The sequence below is a fragment of the Lycium barbarum genome, chromosome 3 (genome assembly GCF_019175385.1).
Source record: "Lycium barbarum isolate Lr01 chromosome 3, ASM1917538v2, whole genome shotgun sequence".
Classification (NCBI taxonomy): Eukaryota; Viridiplantae; Streptophyta; class Magnoliopsida; order Solanales; family Solanaceae; genus Lycium; species Lycium barbarum.
The window spans coordinates 104222606-104232762 of NC_083339.1; the positions used below are offsets into that span (position 1 = coordinate 104222606).

General features: G+C 35.3%; 1 long non-coding RNA gene and 1 pseudogene across 1 annotated transcript; both read left to right on the forward strand.

Moving 5' to 3' along the window:
- The first annotated feature begins 340 nt into the window (after nucleotides 1-340).
- On the forward strand, nucleotides 341-9401 carry LOC132631677 (acid phosphatase 1-like; annotated as a pseudogene).
- On the forward strand, nucleotides 2003-5090 carry LOC132631678 (uncharacterized). The gene is made up of 3 exons (XR_009578992.1): nucleotides 2003-2915; nucleotides 3540-3587; nucleotides 4536-5090. It is a non-coding gene; the product is annotated as an uncharacterized LOC132631678 (long non-coding RNA).
- Nucleotides 9402-10157: the final 756 nt, after the last annotated feature.

Here is a 10157-nt window from a genome sequence, read left to right on the forward strand (position 1 = left end):
AGGAATGGAGCAATGTGATTGGGCAGCCAAGTGCTACGTCTGTTAGGCGTATCAACTTCTGACATATTCTCTGCATATCCCATTCCATTATATTTCCCCCCTCCATTGACTCCTTTTCTTTGCTCTTTTCTTACTGTCTCCTCTTCTTCCCTTTTTCCATCTACATCGAAAATCGCAGTCACAGATAGCATCTACACATTTCATTTTACTTGTTGAAAGGAGAAGAATTAAGAAAGTCCTTAAAAGGTTTTCTAGTTATCAGGAATCAAGAAAGGAAAAGCATCGAATCTCTGCAATACTCGAAACCCCATCAACCATCTCTTCCTATTCCTTCTTCTCTCTCTCTCTCTGTACATATACAGTGAACATAGCTCCCTGTATTTTCTGGGAATACCCAAAATGAGAACTTTGAGAATTTTCATTTTATTGTTTCTGTTTACTTTCGCCTTTGCACATGAAAATCCTAATACCCAATTGATTGTTGAGTTCCCTGAACAGAAGGAAAGTTCCATTGATGAACTTCAGTTGGAGGTTTGCAGTGGAGGCTAATAATTTAAGCCCATGGAAAACCATTCCAGAGGAATGTGCTGATTATGTGAGGCAATATATTAATGGTGGGGCTTATAAGATGGAAATTGATAGAGTTTCTAGTGAAGCTGGAGCATATGCAGAAAGCATAAAATTGGGGGGAGATGGAAAAGATGTGTGGTTTTTGATGTTGATGAGACTTTGCTTTCCAATCTTCTCTATTATTCCCAACATGCTTATGGGTATCATTCTCATAACACTTCCCAACATTGGATTTTTATTTTTCCTTCTTTTAAAAGACGAGGTGTGCTTCAATCCACAAACACAAATGATGGATACATATGTCCCAATTTATGTGCTACTGTCTAAATTTCGACAGTCAAAAAAGATTTTTTGATCGTGATTTTTTCACGTGACTTTTAAGTATTTTGAATTGTTAATTGGAAACTTAGTAAATTTACCCTTCGGTCAACTAGTTTACCAGTATGGCTGAAGCATACACTACCTATACACTTCAGCTGTAGATGTTGTGTATAGATATGTATATTTCTCGTAAAGCAGACACTACTTATACACTGTGTACATATTTTGTAAACTAGATAGCCGAATAGTATTGGTTGTAATTTTCCCTTGTTAATTATTGTGACTTATAGTATACTTTACATAGTTTTCAAATATGTATATTTTAAGGTCAAAAGTAAGAAGTTTGACTTCCAAAATTCTAATGGTGCTACATAAATTGGGACAAGGAACTTTGTGCATTGCACTTGGAGTTATACTTGAGCTTTTCTGTTACATTCCGTATTTTTTGACTAAAAAATTTAATCGTCCGATAGGAGCAAATCTACTCGAGCCCGGAGAATTCGATCATATCCAAGGATGAAAATCAAGAGCTCGGTGTATACAAAGAATGAAGTCCTAAAATTATTTAAGATAAAAAATATATATTAATTATGGTATTAACTAAAGCTTAATAGATAAATATTACGTCCATAAAATCCACGCGTATCATTAATAATTGGGCAGCAAGTGAAAGCATGCGTGCATATTTTGTGGATATATGGCAGTTTTTGTTGATGAGTCAAATGCATGTACATTGCATATTGACACATGGGAAAAAGAGAAGGAATTGTCATCATTAAGTGTGCTAGTACTTTCCACTACAATTTACAATTGGAAAGAGAATATAGTTTTTGTTGATGGATGGATACGTGTAAAGGAAGAATGAGTCATTACACTACACTTTAATATTCATCCTTACCAAACAAATTACACAGAATCCAAAACACAAGTGTATGACACCATTTTTGATTGCCAACGTCCAAGAACATAAAATATGCACAAAGAATAGGTAATTTTAGTAGTTGATTTTTCGGATATGGAAGCTGTTATATTCCATATTTTTGTACATTGGAATATTTTTAAGCGAATCGACATAAGTTAAGGACGGGATTATTTTGTGATATGGAATAGGGACTTTTAATTCTCAATTTTAATTAGTGCACGAGTGTTTATAAGTTTTAATTAGTATGAAAATATTAATGGAGATTAGGAATTAATTAACTATGATTAGATTATTAAGTGGTAAATATTTAAGTGAGTTGGGAGGCAAATGAATTAACGTGAGAAATTTTAGGGGCATAATTTCCAGATGTGGACCCAATATGGATTGGTTACATTTTCAGATTTAGTGTACAAGCTAAATGTTTGGCATGTGTATTATTTTATTCACATGGAAAGGCCAAGTGTACAGGTGGTATATAACGTGTTTCTCTAGAGTGCAATCAGCCCAATTAGGCAAACCATTTGTTACTCAGGAGAAAACTAATATTGAAAGAACTAAGAACATTTTCCGGCAACTTTATTTTATTTTTCTGTTTGGGGGCAGCAACGTTCTATCAACCTTTATACCCTTAGTGGTCGTTTGGTTTGAGGTCAAAATAGTCCCGGGATTACAATCCCGGGACTAATTTATACCATCTGTTGGTATTATTTTATACCATCTGAAAGATGGTATAAAATAATACCAGTATAAGTGGGTTAAGAAGGTATAAGTTGAGTTATTCCAGCACTAATTTTTATACCACGTTTGGTACAAGGTATAAAATAATCCCGGGATAAATCTATACCTTATACCAAACGTGGTATAAAAATTAGTACCGGCATAACCCATGTTATACCTTAAACCAAACGACCACTTAGAGAAGTGCAAAACATTTCTATCAACTCTTATAATCCTTGAATAAACCCCTTAGTAGCAGCTGCTCATGGATGTAGTGCATTTGGAGCTCTTAGTAACTTCATCCTTTATAAAGAAAAGTTATAATTTCCAGCAAGAATTTTAAGAGGTCAAGCTTGCTAGTAAGGCTTTCCTTCCAATTATTGAGGTAAGATTTCATTCCTCCTACATGTTCTTGAGATTGTTTGGTCTTTATACAACTCGATGGATGCTGAATTTTTGAAAGAAGAGCTTAAGTCATGCTAGAACTTGTATTGATCTTATGGCATGTTTTAAAACTTGTGATATTAGACAGTTTTCTTGTACATGGATATTAGATGATGTTGTTGTCGTGTATTGATATGCCTTAAGAATTTGGAAGAAGGAAGTGTATAAGTTAGTATACAAAGCATATATTGGGCTATCTTGGTGTATATTCTTTGGTATTGATGTTTGAGTTCAAAAAGGGTTAAAGGAGATTGTAATTGTTGTTGTTGCTTATGATCATGTGGAATAATTTAGAGAGTTGTTGTGGATGGAATTTTTGGAATACAGCTCGTGAATATTGTTGTTGTTGTTGACGACATTGTATATATATTGTGAGCTGTTTGGGAGTTGGATTGGAGTACAAATTATAGGAGAAGTGCTACCGGATTTTCGCTAGATTTTTAGATAATAGAAAACCCTAAACGAGGATATATAAACTAAAATATAGGTTCAATAAGAAATGGGTTATAGAATTGTGGACTAGAAAATATAGTTACTAACGATAACGTTACTTTTATATAAATAGGCTAAAGGGGCGACGAGGCGAAAAGGATTCATGAATAGTCGCTGACAGGTATGTAAAGCAACCTCCTTTCTTTTGGCATGCCTTAGTTCAATAGGCTAGATTAAAGCCTTAAGGAAAATCCTATGATTCAAAAATCCGAGCATGATATGATATATATATATATATATATATATATATATTCCTTGGCACTCTTATGTATGATTTGATAAAAGTATGAACCTTTACGTCTTTGAAATAATCGCTTTCTGAACTTTGTATAGAAAGGTTTCACTTTAAGGGTGTTCGTAAATCTTGAATGCCAATTTTTGCACATAAATGCTCGGATTATCTCAATATTTTTGTAAGAGCCTATATGGCATATGATATGTATGTTTTCCATAGGCGGGCCCGACTCGGGTAAATACCCACCCGTGGGTCCCGCGACTTTCCTTTATGAGATTCGGAAACTTTTGAAAGCATTTGTTAAGACTATTAATTCGATTTTTAAATATGAACATTTTACTTATGTTTGAATTTATGATAATGATTTTATGCATATGACTACTCACGACTCTATTCGTGCATTCTGTTATTCGTTTCACCGAGTCCCGGGCCGGTTCTGTTATCGTGCGCACTTTGATATACTCCGGAGTTATGCTGTGTTTATGGTTCACCGAGCTACTCGCCAATGAGGGTCGGGTTCCACTTATATTTGGTGTTATGCTGTGTATGGCGTTATGCTGTGTTGTGATATGTGACGGGGATACGGAGATTTGAAACCTTCTGGTGTTATGCTGTGTTATGGCGCCATTGACGGGCGGGCGACCATATTCTTTTGTACCTTATGAATGACTTATATTTTGAAAGTAAACATTTTGATATATTGGATTTATACTTATGTTCTGTACTACTATTTCGTTTATGCCTCAGATTTGTTTCTGTATTTTCTGCTTTACATACTCAGTACATATTTCGTACTGACCCCCGTTCTTCGGGGGCTGCATTTCGTGCCCGCAGGTGCAGATGCACAGTTTGGTGATCCACCAGTTTAGGACACCCTCTTCTGCTGTTTGGAGTGCTCTTCTCATTTCAGAGCATATATTTTGGTATATATTCGTTCGCCGTGTATGTATATATTTGTTCAGGGGTACGGCGAGGCCCTGTTCCGCCATATGATCCGTTTGGTCTGTTTAGAGGTCTGTAGACGTATTTGTGGGTGCGTGCGCCTACTTCTGTACAGATGTGTTTGTATGACCCTGTTCGTTATGGCAGCCTTGTCGGCGTGCACTTTGTATATGTTTTGGGCCGTTGTGCCATTTGATAGCCTTGTCGGCTTTTGATACATTTGATAGCCTTGTCGGCTTTTGATACATTTGATAGCCTTGCCGGCTTTTTGATATATATATATATATGTCCGCATATGATTGCGTTGAAATGTGTTCGATACAGTTTGATATAGTTTGAGACGGCATATAGTATTTGTGGCCGTATATGCTATTTGGATGTGATTCGATTTGAATAAGTGTGTTACGAATTGATATGTTTGTCTGTCTGGGTGTCCAAGTAGGGCATCAGTCGCGGCTCTTTTTGATATATATATATGTCCGCATATGATTGCGTTGAAATGTGTTCGATACAGTTTGATATAGTTTGAGACGGCATATAGTATTTGTGGCCGTATATGCTATTTGGATGTGATTCGATTTGAATAAGTGTGTTACGAATTGATATGTTTGTCTGTCTGGGTGTCCAAGTAGGGCACCAGTCGCGGCTCACGGGGTTGGATCGTGACATTTTCAGACATCTTGAATGTGCTTATGAGATCTTATTTGAGCATAATTCTCTGTATATTTGTATGCTACTGATTATTTTGGTTGATTTTCTGATAAGGCTTTTGTGGGGGTTATTTGTAGATTAGAGGTTTTTGATAGTGAGGAATTCGATAAATGGGTTGAGAAGGGAGTATCGCCAGCCATTGGGTCTAGTTTGAAGCTTTATGAAGATGTTATGAGGCTAGGATTCAAAGTTTTCTTGCTTACTGGGCGGCGTGAAAGACACAGAATTGTTACAGTCGAGAATTTGATGAATGCTGGGTTTCAGGATTGGGACAAGCTCATACTGAGGTGAGTTATGGTAGTTTCGGATTTTATTTCAATGAAAGTGTACCAATTCATTACTGGCAACTGAAAATGGAGAATGAGCTAGGATAGATTATATGAATTATTTGTATCTATTCTGCTTTATTCAGATCCAATTTATTCTTATACTAAGTAAGAGTAAATTGTTTTGTATGACAAATTAGAGATACCATTGACCTAACTTAGGAAGAATCAAATTGCTCCTCCTTAAGAATGAATTAGTTAGAGGGACGTCTGATGAGTGCTTCACCATTAATTGTTTTTACATCATTGTCATGCTTAGTTGGTTGCTTAAGGTTATGGCTGCATATATTATACTTTCTGATCTCAATCAGGGGATCGGAATTGAAGTTTATTCATCATTTTACAGATGGAAATTAAAATCTATCAAAGGATTCGACATGCTACCATTTTCCAGGAACTTGTTTAGCCCTGCTTGGTCTGTAGACGGTAGCTTTAAAGACATGTTCAGGATTCAGGAACCAAAACTTTCGAAAGTAACAACTGTAGGTCTAATAATTCCTAGTTCAGCAAAATATTCACATGGCAAAAGAAACAAACACATGAAGCAATACCTAATAGATAACTAGTTAATCACGTTCAAAATTGCTTAAATAGTTCATTTCCATCTTAAATGTCGGTATTCTCCCTACTAGTGTGTGCTAAAGAATGCCAGTTTTGTTAGTTGGTGGTATAAATATTTAACACATCTCCTTAATCAAGGATAGCAAAACATCTCATTGCTTGACCAAAAGAAAATAGAAATAGAGAACTCCAGAACTCACGAAGAAATAAAACAGTAGAGATAATAATCCATGGGGAGTAAGGTTATAAACAAATACGAGCAGATAGTTTGAGATCTTGAGTAGCATGTCTAGAAGAGCTCACCTAAATCATTGCTTTGTATGTGTGTCTATCTTTCCGTCTCTCTCTATCTGCGTACTGAAATTCTTTTCCAGGTAGAAGTATTTGAGTATAAAAGCATTAAGGTCAAGTATTTAAAGGAGTTAAATTATTCTGCATGAGACTTCCTCCAAAGGAGTAAGAAGTGGAGTATTTTCCATATAATGTATATGATGATTTATCAACTAGATTGTCAAATCCATCAGAATGATTATTGGAAGGAATATGATGAAATAAAACCAGAAAAAAGTAGAAAAGTGAAAAAAAAAAAAAAACTCTTCATACTGTAGTTCTGAGCATGTGATCTTTTGATATCTGCAATTTGTCTCCATGACTTCAAAACGGAAGAGACTCCGGTTTTCTCAATCTCGACACATTATTCATCTAGGTGAACCTGTAGCAAGTAGATTTAGTTCTGTGTTTTAATTGTCTGAGTTTACCATATTGCATACGACTTCGCTAACAATCTGCAGATGGCAATGGGGCGGGGCGGGGCAGGACAAAACTCAATTTTTGAAAATTTTAAATGGGGTAGGGCGGGTGGCAGGTCAGCCCAATCCATTTGTAATTTTTTTAATCAAATGTATTACTCCTAGTAGTTTATCGTTGTCCCTTAGTTTTGTAACGTATAACAGCAATTTCTACCAGTTTTTTGGGATTCACTTGACTATCTCACCTTTAAAATTCTGCTGGTTATGTTTTATGTTTGTTTTTTTGTCAAATAGGACTGTAGGAGTACCATGGTTTTTTATACTTGTTCAGTTGTTAATTATCAATCTAAATTGTAAGTTAAAAAAATTCAGAAAAAGGATAACATTACTTTGTCACTAGCTGGTTTCTTAAAGTAATAAAACAAAAGGGAGTAAATTCCATTCTTATAATGAAACCTACGGTATTGATTTTTTCAATTAGATTTTCTCTAGTTTTCAGCTTGATATACGTAATCCTCATTCTTGAGTTTTTCCAACAATAAATAATAAATGTTGACATATTTTTAATGTAGTCATCAGGAATCACATTGGTTTTATATATGTGCTTTTGAAATAAGAAAATTTAATTATACCAAAATTCAAAGTCAAGACTCATAACCTCACTGATTAAATTTTGTTTTGGTTGGTTTGTTAGAATTTTAATGAAAATCCATCTAATTTGAAATGTTCAAGGGACACTAACTTAGAAGAAAAGAATGGTTAAAGAGACAAAAAAGAACAACAAAATAAGAAAAGAGAGCACTTAAATGGCGCAGGGCGGGGCAGGGCTTAATGGGGCGGGGCGGGGCAAACTTTTTGGGAAAATGCTAAACAGGGCAGACAGGGCGGATCAAAATCTCAGCGGGTCAAGACTTGCCTTGCCCTACCCCACACCGCCCCGCCCTGTCTGTCCTGCTCAAGAAAGCCATTTTTGGCACTTTTAAGTTACGTATCACTTCTTAGTGCAACGATGTGAATACAAAGTGAAGATAAATCTATTAGCATGCATATTTTCCTTCTCTTTCTGCAATGCTATGCTTTCTGTTTGTTAGGTCAATGTCTGAAAAACAGCATGTGATTAACTTCTTGGGGTTTGGATACTAGTCCTCGTGTCGAAAGGAGGTTAAGAAACATAGATGCCGGCCTGAGTTTGGGGAAAAGGGGCTTGTGGGACTAGTTTCAGTAATGTGTACAATCCTGCAGTGATTGGACATTGTTTCCATGTGGAAAAGAAAGTTACGTGAACATGTGCACTGTTTCTTTCCTAGTGAGGACCAGTGTCACAATCAGGATATCTAACAAGGGCATTCAAAAAGATCCAAGAATGTCCTCATACCTAGGATTTAAGCCTGCAACCTAGAGCAATTGTAGGACCAGCTTTGCAGCTAAACTAGAAAGTTCCATTATTTCAAGGAGATTCAACATTTTCTATGTTATATACAAAAAACATTGAGATTAGTTGGACCCTCTTTTGATCATGTAGCTCCAACCCTGTTGAGGACCCTGATCAATGGTGCATTAAAGTATCATGCCTTTCTAGTTTCTAAGTAATCTTTCTAAATGCTAATAGGGTAAGAATCAAAGAACTGTTTTCTTTTCTTCTATGATTTTTTTAATGTAGGCCTATACCCTTGGTAGTTGAGTTTGGATTAATGTATATTAATGATGCTGTGCAGGGGCTCAGAGGACCATGGCAAATCAGCAACAATTTATAAATCAGAGAAAAGGAATGAGATGGTAGAAGAGGGGTTTAGAATAGTGGGCAACTCTGGAGACCAGTGGAGTGATCTGTTGAGTTCTTCTCCATCTATTCGCTCATTCAAGCTCCCTAACCCAATGTACTACATTCCTTGACATGCCAATGTAATTGTCTCCTGTCCAGTGGCTATTCAATGAAATGCTGCTGGAAATAATGCCAATATAAATGTATTTCTTGTAATTCTTTGGACAAGAAAATTGATAACTAATACATTGTGTTCATACTGCGGTTGGAAATATTAACAATATCAATCAGAAAATTGAACAAAAGGATAGAATCAACTTATCAGTTTAAATTGCCGCGTCGTGGCAAACCATTGCCTTGAAAGCGACTTCGGCCAGACTCCGGTGCAAATCGCTAAGGCTGGTCACTCCCCAAGGTTCCACAACACTCACAAACACTTGCACTAGTGGTTGGAAGTTTGGAATTGTGCAAAATAATTCCCCAAAAATTCACGAAGAAAGAAAGCCAAGGAAGGATAGAATATTTGAGAAAGAGAAACAATAAAGGAGATGATATTTCTTTCTATGTTTTTCTTATAGATGAAGGCATCCAATTTATAGTTGTAGGAAATTAAAGTTACGGTAGGAATTAAACAACTCATCCATTATGAGATGAATAGTTTTCATTAAGGCCAAAAGTAACATTCTGCACCATAACTTTTAGAGAATGAATGGGGTAATTTTGCTTTGCATTCTCATTTGCGCATTCATTCGAGATAGTGAATTGAATTTGTTTTTTTATTTTGCATTCTCATTCATCATCATATTATACTAAAAGTGGAAAGTTCATATTTTTAAAGTTAAATTACAATTTTACCCTTGCACTAAATCAAAATGTAGTACATAAAACATCTTATTAAATATTAAATAGTAATATTTAAATACATGAAGGTTAATTACACGAGCTAGCAGCAATAATTGCAACTCTTTATAATTTAGTACATTGATCAGCATTACGTGCCAGCCTTTTCATTGCTATACATAATTAGTTAACATTTGTTAGTTTTTAATTTCTTTGTGTCATGTTATTAAATTCCAAAAGACGATTCAATATTGAAAAGTACTACATTTTCATTAAGTAATGGAAGATAGAAAGTCATTCAAATAAATGGAAAAGCTTGCAGTAAAGCACATTCGAAACTGAAGAACTTTCTTGAAAACAAAATTATTTTCCTTAATAAATGAGTACATTAAGTTAATTCTTTTCATTAACCAAGCTTCTCCCGAGACTAAAAAACTGATGAATTTTAAAAGTTGCAACAGATAAAACAGTGAAAACAAAACGATTCCTTCTTAAATGGGTACATTAACCAAGCTGATCTTATTTAATACTCCCTCCATTCCATAATAAGTGACTCTTTTAGCTC